The following is a 20,754-nucleotide window of genomic DNA, read 5'->3' on the forward strand; positions in this document are numbered from 1 at the left end:
TGCTTTTATTTTATTACTTATATGTATTTATTATGTTTTTGAGTTTAATGGAGAAGTCAAATAATAAAGATAAATTAATGTTTGTACAAATGGAATATTAATACTATATAATACAGGCTATGTTATGAGAATTGCTTGAGTTAATAAATGTATGGATCGTTTGTAAATAAGATCATACTATAGTAATGGTAAGTTTAAAGTTAGTTTGTCATGGATATTCTTGTTTTTGTTAGAATTCTAAGGATTTTGGCTTCAGACCAACCGTTCTTAATGTCAGTCAATGGATCTATGAGTACATGATGAGACAAGAGAGGGGAACTTGGTGAACTGAACAGAGGCAAAGGGAATTATGTCCCAGTACCAGTTCTGGAAACTCTTTACATTGTTCTATTAAAATATAATCAGCTGAACCAATTATTAACATTTTATATTCCTGTTTCTATCTTTGTTTCATAGAAGTACCTCTTAATTAATACAACAGTACCTGAATGTGTACTTCATTTCCACACTTAAAATTTGATGAAGAGTGAAAATGAACTGAATCTCCAATATAATCTCCAATATTTCTTTTATGACTGACTCTAAGTCTTCCCCAAAATTCCATTCTGCATTCCCACTGCTGCCCAATGCGTAAAGTGTCACTAAAGAGTTCTTACCAATAGCTCTTCCTGTACATTTCTCCTTCCCGTTCTACCATCTAATTTTTGAAACATTGTGTAGCAAGGATTTTACTTTTATGTCATTTTGATCTTTGCCCTTGAAATTATTCCAGTGTTCCTAGTGCCAGAAACCCTTCCTTTAACCAAAGGGCCTGTTATTTTCCTTGATTTAGTACTGCCCAGCTCTTGGCTGTATTTGGCAATCCTGCAGACTAACTCCCACATAAGCTATGTTCTCTTTGGCCTCTGTATCACTAACTGTGCCACTTAATCTACCCAGAATGTCATCCACACTTCGCAGTGTCAAAGTCATCTGCCTCACTCATTAAAAACGTTCTCAAACCCAGTAATTCTAATTATACAATGAAGCCTCTTCATTTAGCCTTTTTACCAGTTTAACACTTAAGCACTTAATGGGAACATCTATAATTGGCTCTGTAAATGTTTTCAACACATGCATAATTTTCTTTAGTTCTTCCATTAAATCAAACGACTGACCAGGAAACGTGTCTTTTTTTGCCCTTGACACTCTTCACTGCCTCCAGCAAAGGAGCCATCATTTAGTAGATAGCCAACAAAATTGTTGACGAAAATCCAAACTAGATCTTGGTAAACTATTGCTCTCTGTGCTCCAGTGTTTTGCAGTTTACAGAGAGGAATATTGTTAAAGTGATTCACCATTAGAAAAGTGTTTTTGAAATCTTTGAACCGAGAACACTTTTCAAAAATTGCGTGAAATCCTGCAGCAATTGCAATGATTTCCGGATGCCACTCTGCTACAAATCTCCCACCTATGTACAAAAGATGATGCCATTTGAAGAAAATTGGTTAACAAAGTGTCTTGTACCTCACCTACTCTACCCTACATCAAACAGTGGACTTTGTTTTAATCTCCTGATACTAGAAAAAAGTAATTTTAAGGAAATTTCAGCCAAGGAAAATCTCTTAAAAAAAATAGGATTTTCTACCAAGACGTTCCAGTCTGGAATGTCTATTTTCTTTTTTGTAGTTTATCTGATAGAATTAGAAAGGTTCTACGAAGTAGACTATCGACTGGAAAGCAGTTTAAATAAGTGGTTATTTAACACCATAAAAGTCTATAAAATTTTTTGAACTACTAGCTAGGGAAACGTTCTAATCTAATGACAATGACATAATTAAAAGAGAACATTTCAATATTAAATGCTCATAACTGAAATTTGAACAAATGATATAATCAATACATTACAATAAACCTTTGAATCTTGAAAGATTTTTGGAATAATACTTTAGAAAATTAGTATGGTGGCTTGAGAATAAAATTAAAGTTGGACAATTTTTAGAAAAACTACTGATTTCCGTTATTTAAAGCAATTCTAATGTCTTATAATACAAATTGTTTGAATAATACCTCTGCATTGCTCTTATTATCAAGTTGCTGTTTTTCTTGTCTGGAATGATGCATACCTTTCACTCTTGCCCAGAATGACCCCTTTCTTATGTTTCAGACCTCAGCTTAATTGTCACTTTCTCAAAATGGCACCTTCTTAACCCCCAAATATTATTATTTTCTCCCTGATATCATTTCCCTACACATCTTTGTATATTCTTGCAAAATATTTATCACAATTTGTAATTGTAGATTTACGTTTATTTCCTTAATGACTGTCTCCACCACTAAACCTTAACTTTCATGAAGGTAAAGCATCCGTCTCTATTCTTTCACATTCTATACCTAGCATCTAGTAGAGTGCGTAACTCTTTGTATGTGAAAAATAAATACTTGTTGTATGAAAGAATAAAAAGTGATAGTGCCTCATCACGTTATTCAATATTACCAGAACACTGATTCATTTTTCATGAAAATGTATAATTTAAACTTAGAAGGAATTATTGGATCCCTGAGTTACTCTCCTGTGAGTAGTACCAATTAGATGGGCAGCCTGTTTTACTTTCCCTTCTCATCCTGTTTTTTTTTTAAAGATTTTATTTATTTATTTTTAGAGAGAGGGGGAGGGAGGGAGAAAGAGAAGAAGAGAAACATTGGTTGCCTCTCTCATGCCCTCAGCTGGGGACCTGGCCCACAACCCAGGCATGTGTCCTGACTGGGAATTGAACCCATGACCTTTCAGTTTGCAGGCCAGCGCTCACCCCACTGAACTACACCAGCCAGGGCCCTTCTCATCCTTTTCAAGCCTATCATAAATTAGTTTATATAATAACATTTCAAGTATGGATTATTCATATAAGCCTTTAGGAGTTAGAGTTTATCATAAAAGCTTTTCCTCTGAGAGCAGATAATGCAATAAGCCTACAATTTCCCACCTTCCTTCTAAGCACTCCTGCAAAATTGGAAATATGAATATAAAGGTCCAATGAAGCTACTGCGATACTATCTAGGCATTGTATCTAGTGGTTTGCACAGTTGTCAGTGGCCTGTGTAGCAGTTGATATGTCAATTCCAGAGTTAAGTAATCACAATATCCTGGAAAGCTTCAATATCACACAACCCAATTCTGTCTATCTAGTATATACCAGTCCAGTCCAACCTTTTAGTTCAGGCTGCTTATTTACTTTTCTCCTTCTCTCCTCTAATATCTGCCTGATCTGGCTGGAAGACAAACCAAGCAGGGGAAATAAACACATTTTCTTTCTTTTAAATTTTTTTTATTGTTGTTCAATTACAGTTGTCTGCATTTTCTCCCCACCCCTCCACCCCACCCTAGCCAAACCCACCTCCCTTCCCCACCTCCACCCTCCCCCTTGGTTTTGTCCATGTGTCCTTTATAGTAATTCCTGTATCCCCCTCTCCCCACTGTCCCCTCCCCACTCCCCTCTGGCTATTGTTAGATTGTTCTTAACTTCAATGTCTCTGGTTATATTTTGTTTGCTTTTTTCTCTTGTTGATTATGTTCCAGTTAAAGGTGAGATCATATGGTATTTGTCCCTTACCGCCTGGCTGGAAATAAACACATTTTCTAGGTTCCTACCCTATCTCCTCATCTTTCCCATTTATTCTTATAACATTCTTACTTAGAAGCCTGTGGCAATAAGACATTTGGAGATAATGGGTAGGATGTGTCATATAAAAATGCACACACTAACACTGCACATGTGGAAGACAGAAGGTAGTTCTTTAAAATTACCAGGACTAGGTCAGAAGTTCTGCAGACCTCAGGGAGGCATTGTGTCGGACCCGTGCCTTGACTGCCCAGAGTCAGTTCCTGCTCCTGGTCCTCTTCTTTCAGCCCTGCCTAGGTGCAGGCACTGGGAGTGGCCCGCAAGTCAGTTCTGAGTCCACGGCGAGAAGAACGTGCCCATGCGGCTTAGCCAGTGCTCTGGAGCCGAGCTGCAGGGAAATGTGGAGCTCTGGTGGACAACCGGCCCTTTGAAAAGTGTGGAATCCTTCCTGTCTATGCTGAGACATTTTCCTCTCCCACTGATGGGACCTGCCAAAGATAAAGTAGTCATTGGATGAATCTTTTATGTTATGGAGAAGGATATTTTTATACAGATTTTGGTGGCAAGCTTCAGTGTGTGTGTAAAAAACTAGAAGTGGATGGAGAGAAAATACCAGTTAGGAACCACAGTCCAGCTGCAATTATTAGATGTTGAACTTACATCTAGGTTTATGGGGGCCGCAATAGACACATCTATACTAGAGGCTGATGCAGTTCTCTTAGGAATCCAGGAGAGCAAAGACTCCAAATCAAAAGAGGGACATTGTGAGAAATAAATGAACCTGGCTTGGAGCATTCACTCCTCCTTTGAACAACCTGGATATTCATCAGAAAATGGCAGTATAAAATTCTGAATAAATAATGGAAAGAGGACATAATGAAAGCTATAATTATAGCTCTTATTTGTTAGAATTTTCTTTAGTTGTATCCCCCTCCCCCTCATTTTATGACTTTTTCCCCTTCATTTGGGATAGTGTAAACTGTACTGAGAAATTCTGTCATTGAATACAATGTTTTCAGTGAAAAAAACCAGGATTATGATATATATACACACATATGAATAATATCTTCTCTCTATATATATACTTTTCAATTATTTCTTTTTAAATTTTTCTTTATTTATTTTTTATTATTGTTCAAAGGCATTTGTCTCCATTTCAATTATTTCTTATGTTAATCATTATGGGGATCTCTGTCTGAGAGACAGAAGATATTTTTCATTATTATGTTATCTTGTGTAACTAGATTTCCTTTCACTTAATATAGTTGGCAGCCATCCACAATATTTTTTATGTTCTTAACAATAAGTTCTTATCCAAGATTAGGAAATATAATTGAAGTCTCAAAACAATTTTAATGGACAGAGATCCCCATAATCATTAATATAAGAAATAATTAAAAAGTATTTAATATATAAAGTAATGATACTATCTATTCAAAATAAGAGTACAAAAACTATGTTATAATATTCAATCCCAAGGTAGTTTCAATTAAGTTAATGAAACATATAGTTTGACATATGTAAGGATTTAACTCAGTTGTTTACAAATGCATGTTCTAATTTTCTCATAACTTTTTAAAAATTAATTCAATCAGTGCATTTGTAAGATAACATTCTCGTCTCTCTGTAAGTGCCACAGAGCTGTGCTAATACAGTACCCCCGGCCACATATGGCTCTTTAACTTGATAAAAACAAATAACATTTAAAATTCAGTTCCTCCATTGCACACGAAACATTTCCGGTGCTCAATAGTTATATGTGGCTAGGGAAACCATATTGGTGATACTGTATTCTACATGAACATTTCCATCATGGCAAAAACTTCTTTTAGAAAGTAATGATATATACAGAGAAAAAAACTGGCGGTTGCCACAGGGGAGTGGGATGGGGGGACTGGGTAAAAAAGGTGAAGAGGAATGAGAGGTACAAACTTCCAGTTATAAAATAAATAAGTCAAAGGGATGTAATGTATAATATTAGGAAAATAGTCAATATTCTAATCACCGTATGGAACAGATGGTTGCTAGAATTATTGTGATAATCACATCATATGATATATAAATGTCAAATCACCATGTTGTACATCTGTGACTAATATAATATGTCAACTATGCTTTAATAAAAATGAATTTTAAAAAGTTATTTTATACAGTTGATTTAGTGATAAACAGGGCAAATGAATAATATGTTGTGATGCATGTTTATAGGTTTATTAACAAGATAAGGGTTTTTTTGGTATGCTGCTATTTGGGTTCTGCACCCAATTCCAATGAGGGGTTCTTCTCACACCACCACTCAGTTCAATTCTGACACTATCTACCTGGAGATAGCAACAGATTCCACAGGTTAAGGGCTCAGACCTACAAAACTGCCCCCACATTCATTTCAGATGCCAGTTGCTAGCCCAGGTGTGACCTGTATTTCTGACAGAATGGCTATAAGATGTTTCCAAGACCCTCTCCTTGAGTTTGGTTAATTGGTTAGAGCAGCTCACAAAACTTGGGGAAACATTTTATTACTGGATCACTGGTTTATGACAAAAGGATACAATTCAGGAACAGCCACATGGAGGAGATGTTTAGGGCAAGGTGTGGGGAAAGGGACAAGGAACTTCCAGGACCTCTCCAGGCAGGCCACATTCCTAAAATCTCCTGGAAGCTTTCTGTACTGAGTTCGTTTGACTTTTATGGAGACTTCATTACATAGCCATAATTGATTAAAACATTGGCCATTAGTGATTGATTCAACCTCCAGCCCCTCCCCCCTTCTGGAAAATCAGGGGGTGAGAGTAAAAGTTCCAACTTGGTTGGTCAAGGTTGGTTCCCTTGGCAACCAGCTCCCACCCTTAGGTGTTTTCCAATATTGGCTTCATTAACATACACCCAGTTGTGGTTGAAAGGAAATTGTTGTGAATTATATGACACCCATTTCACCCTTTATGTATATGAAGTAATTTTAGGAATTGAATACGAGAGACCAAATATTGTAACAAAAGATGCTCTCATTGCTCCTTTGGCCCAGAAAATTCCAAGGGTTTGAGGAGCTGTGAGCTAGGAACCGTGATGAAGACCATATATTTATAAGAAATATATTTGTGTCATGTAGATCACAATATTGCAAGTGCAAAGTACAGAATACACAAATTTCCATTGGTTGGAAAATATAATTTAATTTTACATATAAAGTTTTATATGAGCTGTTACTTAGTCATCAAATTTTATTATAAATAATCTGGGAGTCTTGATAAAATATAGTCATTCTCATAAGTACATTGATTCTGTCTTACCTCCATAGAAGGTTTAGGAAACTAGTTGTGATCTATCAAAAAAAAGTTATTATATCCTTTTTTAGAACCTGTATTTTCATACCAAAAACAACTATATCTCAGGGAACCAGAACCTTAAGATAATAGTAAATGCCAAACCTGAAAATTTGCAAAAATACTACCAAAGCATAATAGTCCACAGCTTTCAGTTAAAAGTAACACGGTGTCTTACATTAATTTGGATGATTTTGCAGAATTGTAGGCACAAAAAACCGTAGTGATAAAAGTGCTGGTGGTGTACTTACGAATTAGTTATTTTGATTTTAAAAACAAAAACATACTTAAAAAGTAGAATGTCTATCCTAGAAACCTGAAATTAAAACAGCTGAAAATATTTTATTGCCCATGCAGAAAGCTAGATGGACAGTTTACAAGATGTCTCATGAAATGCCTTTATCTTTGTGAATTAACCACAATGTGATCTATGTCTCTTGGTTTTACAGCATATAAATGTTTAGACTCACTACAGAAATATTTAAAGTCCTAAAGACTAAATTTTCTAAGTCAACTCACAAAAGAACAATAATATTGCAAGAAAAATTCTCCAGTGAAAGGCAGATTTGCACGGAATGATCGGAGCAGCACATTCCCTGTCTTTAGATGGAAAGCAAATTGCCTCAAGGTCGCTTGATCAACACAGGATCAAGTGCAAGGAAAGCTAGTGGCTTAATACAGACATTTATTGACATCAGGCTCTGAAATATTAACACACATCTTTAGTCCTGCCAGTTGGGATTCTACTTGCTAGCACAGGTGGTGGGCGTTTTCCTATGGTTTGATGGACATTGTTAAAAAGAAAACCACAGACCCAAAATGGCATCACTTGTGCTAAAGGTCATGACACCAAATCTAGATTTAATACCTGATCTAATTGTTGTTTTAATCTCTCCCAGAAACATAATCTAAATCAACCAGTCTGGAATTTTCTGGTCACCACCAGTGAGGTATGTCATGCAGGCGCTCTCCATTTCCATCCTCCCCCTACTCCAACCTTAGAAAGAAGGAGCAATCTGCATGATAAACAACCCTTGCCATTCCCTTCCCCCTAAAGTAAGATGCCCTGATGTAAAAATAATATTTTTTGTTTGTTTCAAGCTCCCTTTCCCCAATCTTCTTCCTATAAAATTCTTCCATTTTATACATCCCTTTGGATCACCCTTCTAGTTGCTAGATGGTATGCTGCCCAATTAATAAATTACTTAATAAAGTCAATTAGATCTTCAAATTTACTTGGTTGAATTTTCTTTTTTAACAACATATTATGATCCTCTGTCTCTTGTCAGAGTTCTCCCCCTTTTATATGGCATAGACTTTCTCTGTGCATGTGGACACTTCCTGTTACATCAGTTTTCACCTGGAACACATTTTCTTCCTGTGCAGAACTCTTTTCTGTCTCTAATTTACTTTCTTATGTGTTTATTTTATGCTACTGGTCAGAACAAATATGTGGTTGCTTAAAAAACTCCTTCATTTGTGTTCTGCATACATATATATCCAAATAAATACTACTGTTTAAAAGTATAAGTATAAATGCTACCCAAAAGAGAGCTGTGTTTACAAAATCAACATCAGATAATAAAGTAGACATATCTAAAAATATCATTGTTACGTGGAATTTAAACTGAAATCATCAGCTAGTGTTTTATTAAATATATAAATATGAAACATTACTAATGTTTACTCTATCATCATCATGATTAATTAACATTTGTGAATATTTTATTTATGCATACATTTTTAAAACACATTTACTTTCACCAAAGAGCTTTTGTTTGAAGAGAAACAATGTGTCATAATCAATGAGAGAAGATGCTCGTGGGACAGAACAGTAGATTGGAAGCAAGGAAAAACATTCATTTAAACTCTCTGAGATCCTGTTTTATTAGATGTAAAATGAAGAAGTTGGATGTTATTATTTTTGTCACAGCTTCTAACATTATATTATAAACCCAATAAGTACATGAGGCCATTACAAAACACAGGGTTAGAAAATCAAATCAAAGTCAAATCAATAAAATGAGTGTTACTGTACCATTAAATAATTCTGTCCCATCTTGGGGATATTAGTCTTCATAGTGTTACTGTAGGCAGTTAACTAGTTATTAATGTGAAATAGAGCAAAGGGAATTAGACATTGAGTTTAATAAACTGGGGAGCCTAAGCCTGCTTGCTTAGCCAGGAAGCTACAGTATTTACAGACTCATTCACATACTCCAGGGGACTACTGCCCAGGAGACTTAATCCTAGGAGCAAAGGAAATCTCCCCAGGAGCACTACTCCCCCTCAGGTACTAGATCATTGTTGGGCGCACAAGGGAAGGTGCTCGACTTTAGAGGCCTGTCAGTCTAACTAGGGGGTGGACCCATCATAAACACACAAAAGCTTGGGAAGTTGATTGGTTATTTTGAAAAAGCTCCTGGATATAATCCCAGGGGAACAAAGACAAATCCTTTCTCTCTCTCTCTGCCTTTCTCTTGCTCAGTGACCCGAACTTTCCCTGCGTGTTCTTGTGTTCTCTCTTGTCTGGGAACACATGCAACCGTGTGGGTCTAGCAGTTACTGGGGCCTACAGCAGACTGTGTGGGCTCCAAAGGACTAAGCTTTAATATGAAGCAGAAGTTTGGACTCTGGCCTCTGTTTGGGCCTTGCTGAAAACACAGTTGGACTTTTTCCATGGTGGAATGGACAGAAAGGGGATATTGAGAACCCAGGAGGGGCATACTTTTGACTTTGCATCAAGTGCCCAAATAAATCTTCCTACCAGATCTCATCCTCCCTTGTGGATCCTTGAAAATGCTTTTTCTTATGACACCACAAGGACTCCATTTTCTCCAACAACAACAGCATTTTCTTAGTAAAGCACAATGAGTAAGTAGTATCACTCCCTTGCAAACTAGATGGTCTGTTCAGTGTGTTAATCTTTTTTTCAGAACTCTAAGGAATCATTTACTAAGGACAATAATGGTTTAAGAGGATAAATGGTATTCTAGTGCTCTCAATTTGTACAATTAGATTTTTAAATCTAGCCTAACTGTGGAGAAGTGTCATTGAGACTTAGGAAAACAATCAGAGAGCAAGAACATTTAAGGAAGAAAGCAATTTTTTCTTCAAATTAAAAGAATATATAGAAAAACTATTTAATGAACAATAATATAGCTGGATAATTCACTTTAGAAAAATCTAAATGCTTTGATAAGAAACTTTGAGGAAATAAGAACCCTGGCACATGAGAGGGAACAGAATAGAGTCACCCCCAAAATGTGCCACTTTGTCAGTGGATTGTTTTGAGGTGAAGGCAACAGAGACACAGCAAACTTAGAAGAAACTCCCCTCTCCTTTAACTGCCTCAAACAATTTAGACAGGGGGCCTGGCCCAGAAAGAGAGCTATTACCAGAGATAACTTTTTATATCAGAAAGACTTACCTGCAAGGCAAGGCAAACATCTGTTGACCAAACATCTGCTTTTCTCATACCCCTGTGAATTGTCTTCCTGCCCTTTGATGCCCCAAACCCCTAGTCCCTTCTCCTGAGTTTAAGATGGTATAGAAGCCTCAATTACTGAATGCCTGGCAGTGTCATGTCTTTGTGGGAATCCTGTAGGTACATAATTAAATTTGTTTTTCTCCTATTAATCTGTCTTATGTCAATTTAATTATTAGACCAGCCAACAAACCTAGAACAGAAGAGGAAAACATTTTTCTTCCTCAAGACATAAAATCCACAAATACATTTTGTATCAAGAGGAGCTAATCTGCAAAATAACTCCCTTTCACAGTTTGACGACTGTCTGGCTTAGCACTAGAAACAAATAAGAAATTCTTCTCTCTCTGGTTGTACCAGTCCTAATTCTGGTGAAGAATTTGACTACATTATGAATTGGCCTATTATTTACACATGATATGCATAGGCAAATGACACTGAATCCGCTGGCTTTTTCTTTCTTTGTTTTCATCTTTCAGATGAAGAGCACTTATACTCTCTTTGTTACAACAGCCTTTCTTTGTCACAATATTTCCTCATTAAAGGACTGTGACACGAACTTAAAGAGTCTTAAAAATCACACAAAGGTATCTAGAGGCAACTGGCACCATAATGCTTAATTATTGGTGTAAATCAAGAATGAGGACACCTCTGAAAAGCGTACTTTAAAATCCTCCTCTTCAGCCTTTCTACTAATGACTGTTTATTATGGTACATGGACTGTTATGGTGACTGAATGATATTAGATTTGAAAATTTTCAAGGTATTATTGGCAGATAAGGGCACTGGTTTCTGGCTTTAGAGGCAAGTTTCCTGAATTTGAATCCAGGTTTAGCCATTTCCCAATTATGTGAAACTGAACAAATCACTTAATCTTCTGTAACTCAGTTTTCTCATCTGTAAAATGAGGATAATGGTATTACCTCAAGAGGGTATCATAAGAATTAAATCAGCTACTATTTGGAAAACACTTAAAATAGTATTTGGCCTATAGTTAATGCCATATCAGTGCATGTTAAATAAAATTAAAAATTGGTAAAATATATGAACGTTTCCTTCTCCGAATGTAACTGGAAATGGAGCCAAGCTTGATTTCATGATGCCAGCCAGAGGGCATCGCGAGAGCAATAAAGCATCCTATAATTCACTGTGCCTAACGTTCTTTGTCTTTTATTGGATATCACAGAACATTAAAGGATGATGGCTATAGGAGACCCAAAGGGGAGATTGGGGAAATGGTTCCATCTTATGAAAAATGTATATCTTAGATTGCATAATTTTTACAGAGAAAATCAATAAATTTCTTTTCTGTATTTAAAAGTTATATCACAAAGCATAAATTAATGGAGCTCAAATTAATGAGATTTAGCTGAGATGTTTTAAACTAGCAAGATCTGACACATTAAATTGAAATTATACATGAAATTAAAGCACACAGAACTCATTTGGGAAATGATTCATTCTTTTCTTGTGTTGCCAAGGTTCTATTTAACACATCAAAGGAGACTTGCCACTTATTAGCTGTGTGACTTTGGGAGAATTATTCAGATTATCTAAAGCCTTTTCCTCATCAGTAAAATAAAGTTGACAACAACTCCATGACCTGTCCTCCAACTCTCAATCCACCCAATCTCCCTGACAGTGCAGTTGGGAGAATAAGACAGTTTTGTGTACAGTAGAGCTGTATAGATTAAACTGAGTGTGTATCTTGGCTTGGGTTTCCCTGATAGCAGAGTGTGCAGCAAGATTTTGGGAATACGATATTAGTTCATAGACTACCCATGGAAAAATAAAGGAGAGAGCAGAGAGTGTCAATAAAGAACTGGTTTTCCCGGTGGATAAACAAGAGTCAATCTCCCTGTGAATCCTATGAGAAATTACATAAAATTCTCTGTGGAATTGGTTTCCCCCGAGGCTAGGAGGTTGGACCATTTTACTGCAGATTCTCATCCTCCATTGGTTGATGTTTTTCCTTGAGGGTATTAAAGCCCTGATTAGACTTATTTGTACACAGGGTGTATAGCCTTGAGGCAAAAAAGCAAAGAGGCAATAACGCCCTTAAATTGGCATTCTGGGAGAGTGCAAGGTACTGTGCACTGTTACAATAGGCGAGGCCAGAGGTGGGCAGCAGAGATACGGCCGAGACAGTAACAGTATCTACTACAGTGTGTTTTACTATGTCATTGTGAGCAGAATTGAAATGGAGATGCTGCGTAGGGAGTAATAATTCATTCTGCTCCATCAATGCCTTTTCATTTGCTGAGTATCTGTTCATGATAAAGTCTTTGCTATAAGTCATCAGGGCAACTGCTCGCCTAGCTGTCTGCTGAGCAGCCCGGCACCAAGGAATAGACAGGCCACACATAGTAACTATGCTATTCATTCAGCTTTTATTGAAGGCAGGTTCATTCAAAGTAGAACATCAACCATACATTACTATCCTGCTCATACTCTAATAGTATGAGAGGAATATAACACACACACACACACACACACACAGCAATCAGTGGGAGATAATGAACTCGAGTCCCACAGTCTCAGTCTGCAGGTCTGGGGACAGCACAGTAGTCAAGGGAGTTGTCAGCATCTTGAAAGGAAGAATCTCAGGAGCCAAGAGGTCAGTAGGGCAGGTGAAGTCCTCAGCCCAGCAGGGCAGAGCCTCTAGTAGCTGATACCAAGGGAGATCGGTATGGTGAGGACCAGCAGTCTGGTGTGTGGAGCTCAGCTGTCTCAGCAGTGGTCTGGAGCCTGCCTCATTTATACCTTGAAAGTGGTGTCCTCCACCCTTCTGGGTCTCTTGATAAGTGTCTTGGCTCCCCTGATGCCAAGTGGAGAATTTTCCCAGGACCCTATTTATGGGTGGCCCCACTCTGCAGACCTGACTATTCTGACCACATGTGCAGATATCTTAGGTGTGTCTCCTTGCTAGATGTGTCTGCTCTGACTGAGGTAGTTTCCCTCGTAAACCAAAGTGTCATGGCTGACTGGCAGCCACCTTGGTTCACATGAGTGACTCCACTTTGTTTTATATACTTTATACTATCTTGACTGGGTCAATGCCACTTTATTGGTCCTGCTCTCCATACTGGGTTGTGCTGTAACAAAGTGTGCTTACTCATTCTATTCTTCAAAGCAAGGCTAGCCTTCTCTCATCAGCTCTCCATGATCCTTTAATTCCTCTATTTTCCTTAGACAGACACTTTTACCCTCACATGTTGGAGGCAGAATTTAACAAGGCTATGCCTGCTAATATCTACCTGACCCTGGTCACTATTACTAAAACTGGCATTCTGCATTACGTATACTCATATATCTAGCTTATCTCTGCTTTCATGATATTTGTCACATTCTGCTGTAGAAAAATATTTGAATTTCTACTTTTCCCCTCCCTACCTTACTCCATATTAGACTATGAACTATTAGAAAGCAATACTGATTGATTTTAAAATGCAAATTATTACATTTTCTACAACCTGCAGAATATTTACAAAGTCGTGTGGTGGTTAATTTTAACTCTTGACTTAATTGGGCCACAAGGTTCCCAGATAATTGGTTAAACATTATTGATAATGGGTTAAACATTATTTTGGGGTGTGTCTGTGAGGGGGTTTCTAGATGGGATTAACGTTTGAATCAGTAGACAGTAGACTGAGCAAAGAAGACTGTCTTCCCCGGGGTGGATGGGCCTCATCCAATTCACTGAAGGCTTGAATAAAATAAAAGGCTGAGTAGGGGAGAATTCTCTCTCTCTACCTGACCATTTCTGAGCTGGGATATTGATATTCTTCTGCCTCAGGACTGAGACTTGATTTCGAATGGGTCCTTACACAATCAGCTCTCCTGACTCTGGACTTCTCAGCCTCTGTAATCAAATTAGCCAATTCCTTCAAAATATATAATGAAACACACTTACCTAGAAATCAAATGTTAATTTTCTAAACAACAAATGTCATATTTTAAAAGTACTTTCAATACATATGATAATGATTAAGTTCATATGATTGCTGTATTCAGTTAATAAGTTTTCCCTTAAAAAATTATCAAATATTTTATAAAGGTTCCTTATCAAAATATAGCTAAATTTAGAGCATCTATCTTATTTTAAGCTGTATTACCCTCCAAATGTTATGCAAAATCATTACAAAGTTTGGATTTATTACTTTTATGTTATCATAAGCACTGATAATTTTTAATAATTTTAAGCATATAAACAAGTGAAAACATGAATTATAAAATCATAAATTACTATTGTCATGGTTGCTGTGGCAAGTAATGTCCCCCCAGAGATGTGTACGATCTAACTCCCCGAACCTGTGACTATATTCTTTTACACAGCAAAGGGTCTTCTCAGCTGGGATTAAGTAAAGTACCTTGAGATGGAAATATTATCCCGGATTATCTGAGTGGGCCCATTGTGATCACCAAGGTCCTTATAAGAGGGAAGCAGAAGAATCAGAGTTAGAGGAGATGCAATGATGGAAACAGAGATTGGAATGACGCTGCCATGGCAAGGGAATATAGGCAGCCTCTCGAAGCAGGGAAAAGCAAGAGACAGATTCTCTCCTTGGGCCTACAAAAGGAATGCAACCTTGTCGACACCTTAAGCTTAGCCTCATGAGGCCCATTTTAACTTCTGACCTCCAGAATTGTTAGATAACAAATTTCTGTTGTTTTTATGTAACAAACTTTCTGATAATTTATTATAGCTGCAATATAAAATTAATGCAGTTAGATAGAATTTGAACCTCCTATATTATTGTACTACTTTTTTATATTCCTAAAGATATCTCACTTAGCTTAATTTTGACCCTGTGAAAATATGAAGCACATAATTGTTATAATTCTAATAGTAATCACATGGTTACAAGAAACAAAGGTTCGCTCAAACTAGGTAAAGTAAGTAAGGAATTGATTTTACTCTATAGGAGGAGAATGGTAGAGGGCCCAATATTTAGAAGTACAGCCGAACCTTACTGAGACTAGAAAATTATCAGGAGTATAGTTTTTCACCCTCACTCTTTCATTCTCTGGCCCTTATTCTTGCTCTTGGTCCCTTCTCATCTACCCTCTTTCCACACAGTGTACCTTTGTTTTTATTCTGCAACCTTGCCCTAGCTTCCTTTCTGAACACTGACTTCTTCTGAAAATACTTAGGATTTGCCACCCCATAACTTTGATTTGTGTAAGGCTTTAAACTTCTGTAGTGCCGGGCTAGTCTTCATGCATTATTGCAGGCCTGTTCTCTGCACATACAGCCTAAAATGTCCTTATCCCCAATTCCCCAGAGGGGTTGCCAAGTGTGCACTCTTGGTCCAATCAGCAGCAGTCACAAAGATCGAGTCATCTCTCCCCAATATGACCCCCTAGGCCTAAAGCAGAATTTCTTTTTAAAAAGACTGAAAGTTGAGCCAATGGCAGAAATTAGATGTGCAGATATTTTTATAAACAAACTTACATGGCAACTATGTTTTTATAGAAAATGTGTATTGTGTTACTCAGCTACAGCTAATTCATTCAATCTTGATTATGTAAACCACTACTAAGCTGTTGTGAAGAGCAAGCACCAAGTACTGGCTTTCAAAGACAGGAGTACCATAAATCCTTCAGTATGGGAACTAGACATTAAAACAATGGAGCAACTTTAATCGCTTATCATAGTACAAGTGGTTCTAATTAGATGAACTTGTCAAAATGTTTTTTTTCAAGTGGTAGCTTGACCTAAAACTATTTTACAGCACAGAATTCAAAGAATTATTTGGTAGCTTACAAAAAGCAAGTCATTGTTTCTGCCTATAAGGCAAGGACATCCTTGATCTGCAGAAATCGAGTAACCATAAAACAGCTCAATATTCCTCCTCTGTAATGGAGTGCCTATCATGGGTCAAAGCCAAATATCAGAATCATTTAAAAAAACCTCTTGTAAAATACTCAAGCTTTCTTCAAGATACCCATACTGATGATTTGCTTTCCTCCTCATTTAACAGAGAAGGAAACAAAGGCTCAAAGGAAAAACAATTTGCTTAGAATAAAATAAGTAAGAGGTAGAACCCAAGTTTGAACTAGATTTGTCTGATCTGTGGTTGAGGGAAAATAATTTCCCTCTCCCTTCTAAGTTCTTTTAGCTGTTCTAATAATCAAATTGACATAACGCACATTAACAGGAGAAAATGGAAACATTTATTACGTATGGGGGGCTCCATCAGGATATGCGGCCCCGGGACACATTGTGCAGTTGAGGCTTATATGTCATCTTCAGCTAAGGAGAAGGCGAGGCTGTGGTTGAGGACTTCAAAGGACAAGAAGGTAATTCACAAGGAGATGGTAAGCAAATGCTTGGTAAACAAATGTTTGCAGGGCCAACTTTGACAATGGGACACAGAGAGGACTCTGATCAACAAAAGGCATTGCTAGCTTCCTCCCTGTCACACCCAGTTCGTGTCAAACTATAGCTGTCTGTGATGATAGCTCACTTCCTGGGGCAGGTCCTCCGTCTACATTCTTGTGCGCACTTAGGGGGAATGCCAGCATGTTTTCCTGAGTCTTTTGTTTCTTAAAAATAACCAGCTTAATATAACCACTACATCGAAGAGGCATATTTTGAAGTGGCAAACACTGCTTCCCTTCAGATCCAGAGCTAATATTCTATCCCCTGTATTAAACTACTCCATGTTTGTCACTGCAACGATAAGAACATAACTGCTTCTCCTTGCCAGTTATAAAAACATCACACACAGATTTGAATGTGCAAACTGTCATTCAGTGCTACTATAAACATACTACAAAATAGACGAAAAGAAAAAGTGAAACCAAGATCAATATTTTTACAAGCTCTACTACAGTGTGTTCGTATTATTCACACATCACTTTCTTGAATCAGAAGAGACTTAACTACACCCCCTCTCATCGCTTTCAGCCTAGTTCCAGCCTCATCCCAGCAGTGGCAATGGGATGGCTATCGCATGCAAAAGCACAGTATGTATCTGGAAAATTGGTAGTTTGTTCAGGAGGCTTGCCTGGGTGGCGGATATTATAACACAGGCAAAATTGTTCTCACGTTTGTGATCAGGTGCGCTCAGGGGAAATCCAGGGTTTGTGGGGGCTTGCCGCTTGTACAATTTGCATGGCCTTTTAAAGAGAAGAACATAAAATTTAAAAATTCAATGTAAAAGGACTATTTACTGCAAATGAGAAAATAAATCTCAGTGAATTATAACTTCTGGAAGCTGATATGTGCTACAAGCACCACAAATTCAGGGAAAATAATATAATGATTAACTGCTTGAGGTGTCTGTGAAAAGCTTTTATCCCTGATACTTCTTGTCTATGTACTTTTAAAATATATATATATTTTTTTATTTTTAAAAATATCGTACTTATTTTTTAGAGAGAGGGGAAAGGAGGGAGAAAGAGAAAGAGAGCAACATCGATGTGTGAGAGAAACATCGATAGGTTGCCTCTTACACAAACCGGGACCTGGCCCACAACTCAGGTATGTGCCCTGACTGGGAATCAAACTGGTGACCTTTTGGTTCACAGGCCAGCACTCAATCCACTTAGCCACACAAGCCAGGGATATTTTTAGTTTTTAATCCTCGCCCCAAAATGTGTTCATGGATTTTGTTTGTTTGTGTTAGAGAGAAAGGAAGGGAAAGACAGAGAGAATAAAAAAACATAAATGTGACAGAGAAACACGGACAAATTGCCTCCTGTACATGCTCAGACCAGGGATCGAATCTGCAGCCTTTTGTTGTATGAAACGATGCTCCAACCAACTAAGCCACCTGGCCAGGGCTCTATGTACTTTTTGGTTCCCTCTACATGTGGCAATGATTTGGTAGTATCATTTTCTATACATAATCTATGTGTGATGGTGAATTTTATGTGTCAATTTGACTGGACTAAGGGCTACCCAGATAGCTGGTAAAACAGTCTTTCTGAATGTGCCTGTGAGGGCATTTCTGGATGAGATTACCATTTGAATCAGTAGACTGAGCATTCATCAATGTTGGTGGATATCATCCAATCCATTGAGGGCCTGAATTAGAACTAAAAGGCAGAGAAAAGGTAAATTGCTCTCTGCTTGAGCTGGGTGTTCATCTTTCCTGCCCACAGACATCAGTGCTGCTGGTTCTCAGGCCTTTCTGGAACTGGGGCTTTCACCATTGACTCCTCTGGTCTCAGGCCTCAGGTGCAGATGGGAACTACGTCACCACTGAGGCCCCATCTTGCAGATGGCAGATCATGGGATTTCTCAGCCTCCATAATCACATGAGCCAAGCCCTCATAATAAACTTTTTTTCTGTATATCTATCTATATATACATATATATAATATTGGTCCTATTTCTCTAGAGAACCCTGAGTAATACACCAATCATTCTACCAGCATGGCTAATTTGTCAAATACGTTTCAGTCAAGTATCTTTCATGAGTATTAAATGCAATGTGCTCAGCTGGTTGGATATACTGCATTGTCGTGGTGGCTTCCTAAACTTCCATGTAAAGCCTTCAGTTTTAAAGTCTCAGAATTGCTGAAGGATCTTCTAACCGTGCCAATTCCAATAGGCTGTGTTTCATTTTTTTTGAAGGGTGCTTTAAATTTCAAAGTTTCTAAAAAATGTATGATATTTGAATAAAATAGTTTACAATAAATCCCTATATCTGAGTCTTATGTAAATGCATTTCATGAAAAAACCTGTCAAATCAGTTTTATTAGACTATAAAAAACCACTCACAACATACACAAATTCTTTTTGATTGGCCAGGCAGAACACACACACAAGCACACACACCCACACAAAGAGTTTTATCTTCTCAAAATAAATGCAAAATATATCCAGACAGTTCAAAATTCAAATAGAATGACTTTAAACAAAATGTCAAGGATTAATTAATTGGCCACTACAGACTTCTTTGTAAAGTAACCTGAATTTATATTTAATAGAGCATCTACTGACTGCCTTGCACTCCCAGGAAGAACTCTGTCTCTACAACATTAATCAAGAATTATAAATTAATGTTGTGTCAATTAAATATGGGCCTCCTGGTAAACCCTGGATTTTCAGGAGTGTCTTCCTTCAGACTGACAGAGTAGAGACAGTTTGTCAATTGTATGCTTTTCTTCGAGTTTGTAAATCTTCCTTGATAGTGTTCTTGTTTTTGTTGCACTTCTGTGTTTGCACTACCAAATACATGTTTTGTATTTAGAAACAACTTTATTTTTAAAGGTAGTTCTTCCTCCTTTCAATATTGACCAGATATTCAAGGCTATATGGCATGTGTTTATCTGGAGGCCAATGCTGGATCATCTTATGTAAACACAGAATATACAGTATATGTCATCACTTGCTGATTTATGTAAATGAATACATTAATCTCTAGCCAATCATCTGAATGGCAGTTGGGGCCACAATTAGTACATATCTTGATTTGAGGGACAGGGGCGGAAAGAAAAAGTCCAGTGCTTGCAATCCCTGGAGGGTAACACCATGAAAGTGGCTAGAGCTGTCATGAAACATCAGAGTCACCTGGGAAAGTAGAGATGTTAAAAGCAAAGAGAAGGTCCAAAGGATCGGGATTCAAGCAAACCGATTCTACTGTCTTTGCAATGCCTCAAAGCCCTGCCCTTGGAAACCATTCCTCTCCTCCAAAAGAGCACAAAATGGGTTGTAGCAACCAACACCTGAAAGACCAGTGGCACCCGAATGGTGTTTATGCTTCTACGTCAGGGACGTCAAACTCATTTTTACCGGGGCCACTTCAGCCTCACAGTTGCCTTCAAAGGGCTGAATGTAATTTTAGGATTATATGAATGTAACTACTCCTTGACTGTTAAGGAGTTGAAATTACATTCTGATGTGGCCCCTGGTGAAAATGAGTTTGACACCCCTGTTCTACATTTATGTGACTGACCACACTGGCGATAGGAATAAGACACTAAAATAAAAATTGGATTTCAGCCAAACTTTTGACATTATGTTTCCTGGCTTTCTCATTGAGACAAACTAAAATGGGGGAGGGGGCGGTAGGGCGGGAGATAAATGAAGTCCCCAATCCACCATATACCCTTACCATGTAAGAGAGTTTCCAAAAAAGGGATGTATAACCAACCATCTGGCCATAGCTTTTAGGTGTTTGCTTGCCAAGCTAAGAAAATAATAGTAAGGAAAAAGAGAAGATAGAAAAAGCAAAAGTTTACATGAGATAATACTTTATCATTTTCTGTGATGCTATGGTCACTAGTTTCTTTTAAAATTAAAGGGAGACATTATGGCACAGAGATGCAGAACAAAGACTCTGGAGACAAACTGCGTGGTTCAAATTTCAGTTCTGCCACTAATAAGTCACAT

General features: G+C 37.6%; 1 pseudogene; it reads left to right on the forward strand.

Moving 5' to 3' along the window:
* The window catches only part of LOC112310293 (small ribosomal subunit protein bS1m pseudogene), a 49,885-nt pseudogene extending 45,511 nt beyond the window's left edge, over positions 1-4,374 (forward strand).
* Positions 4,375-20,754: the final 16,380 nt, after the last annotated feature.

This window comes from Desmodus rotundus, chromosome X (assembly GCF_022682495.2).
Source record: "Desmodus rotundus isolate HL8 chromosome X, HLdesRot8A.1, whole genome shotgun sequence".
NCBI lineage: Eukaryota > Metazoa > Chordata > Mammalia > Chiroptera > Phyllostomidae > Desmodus > Desmodus rotundus.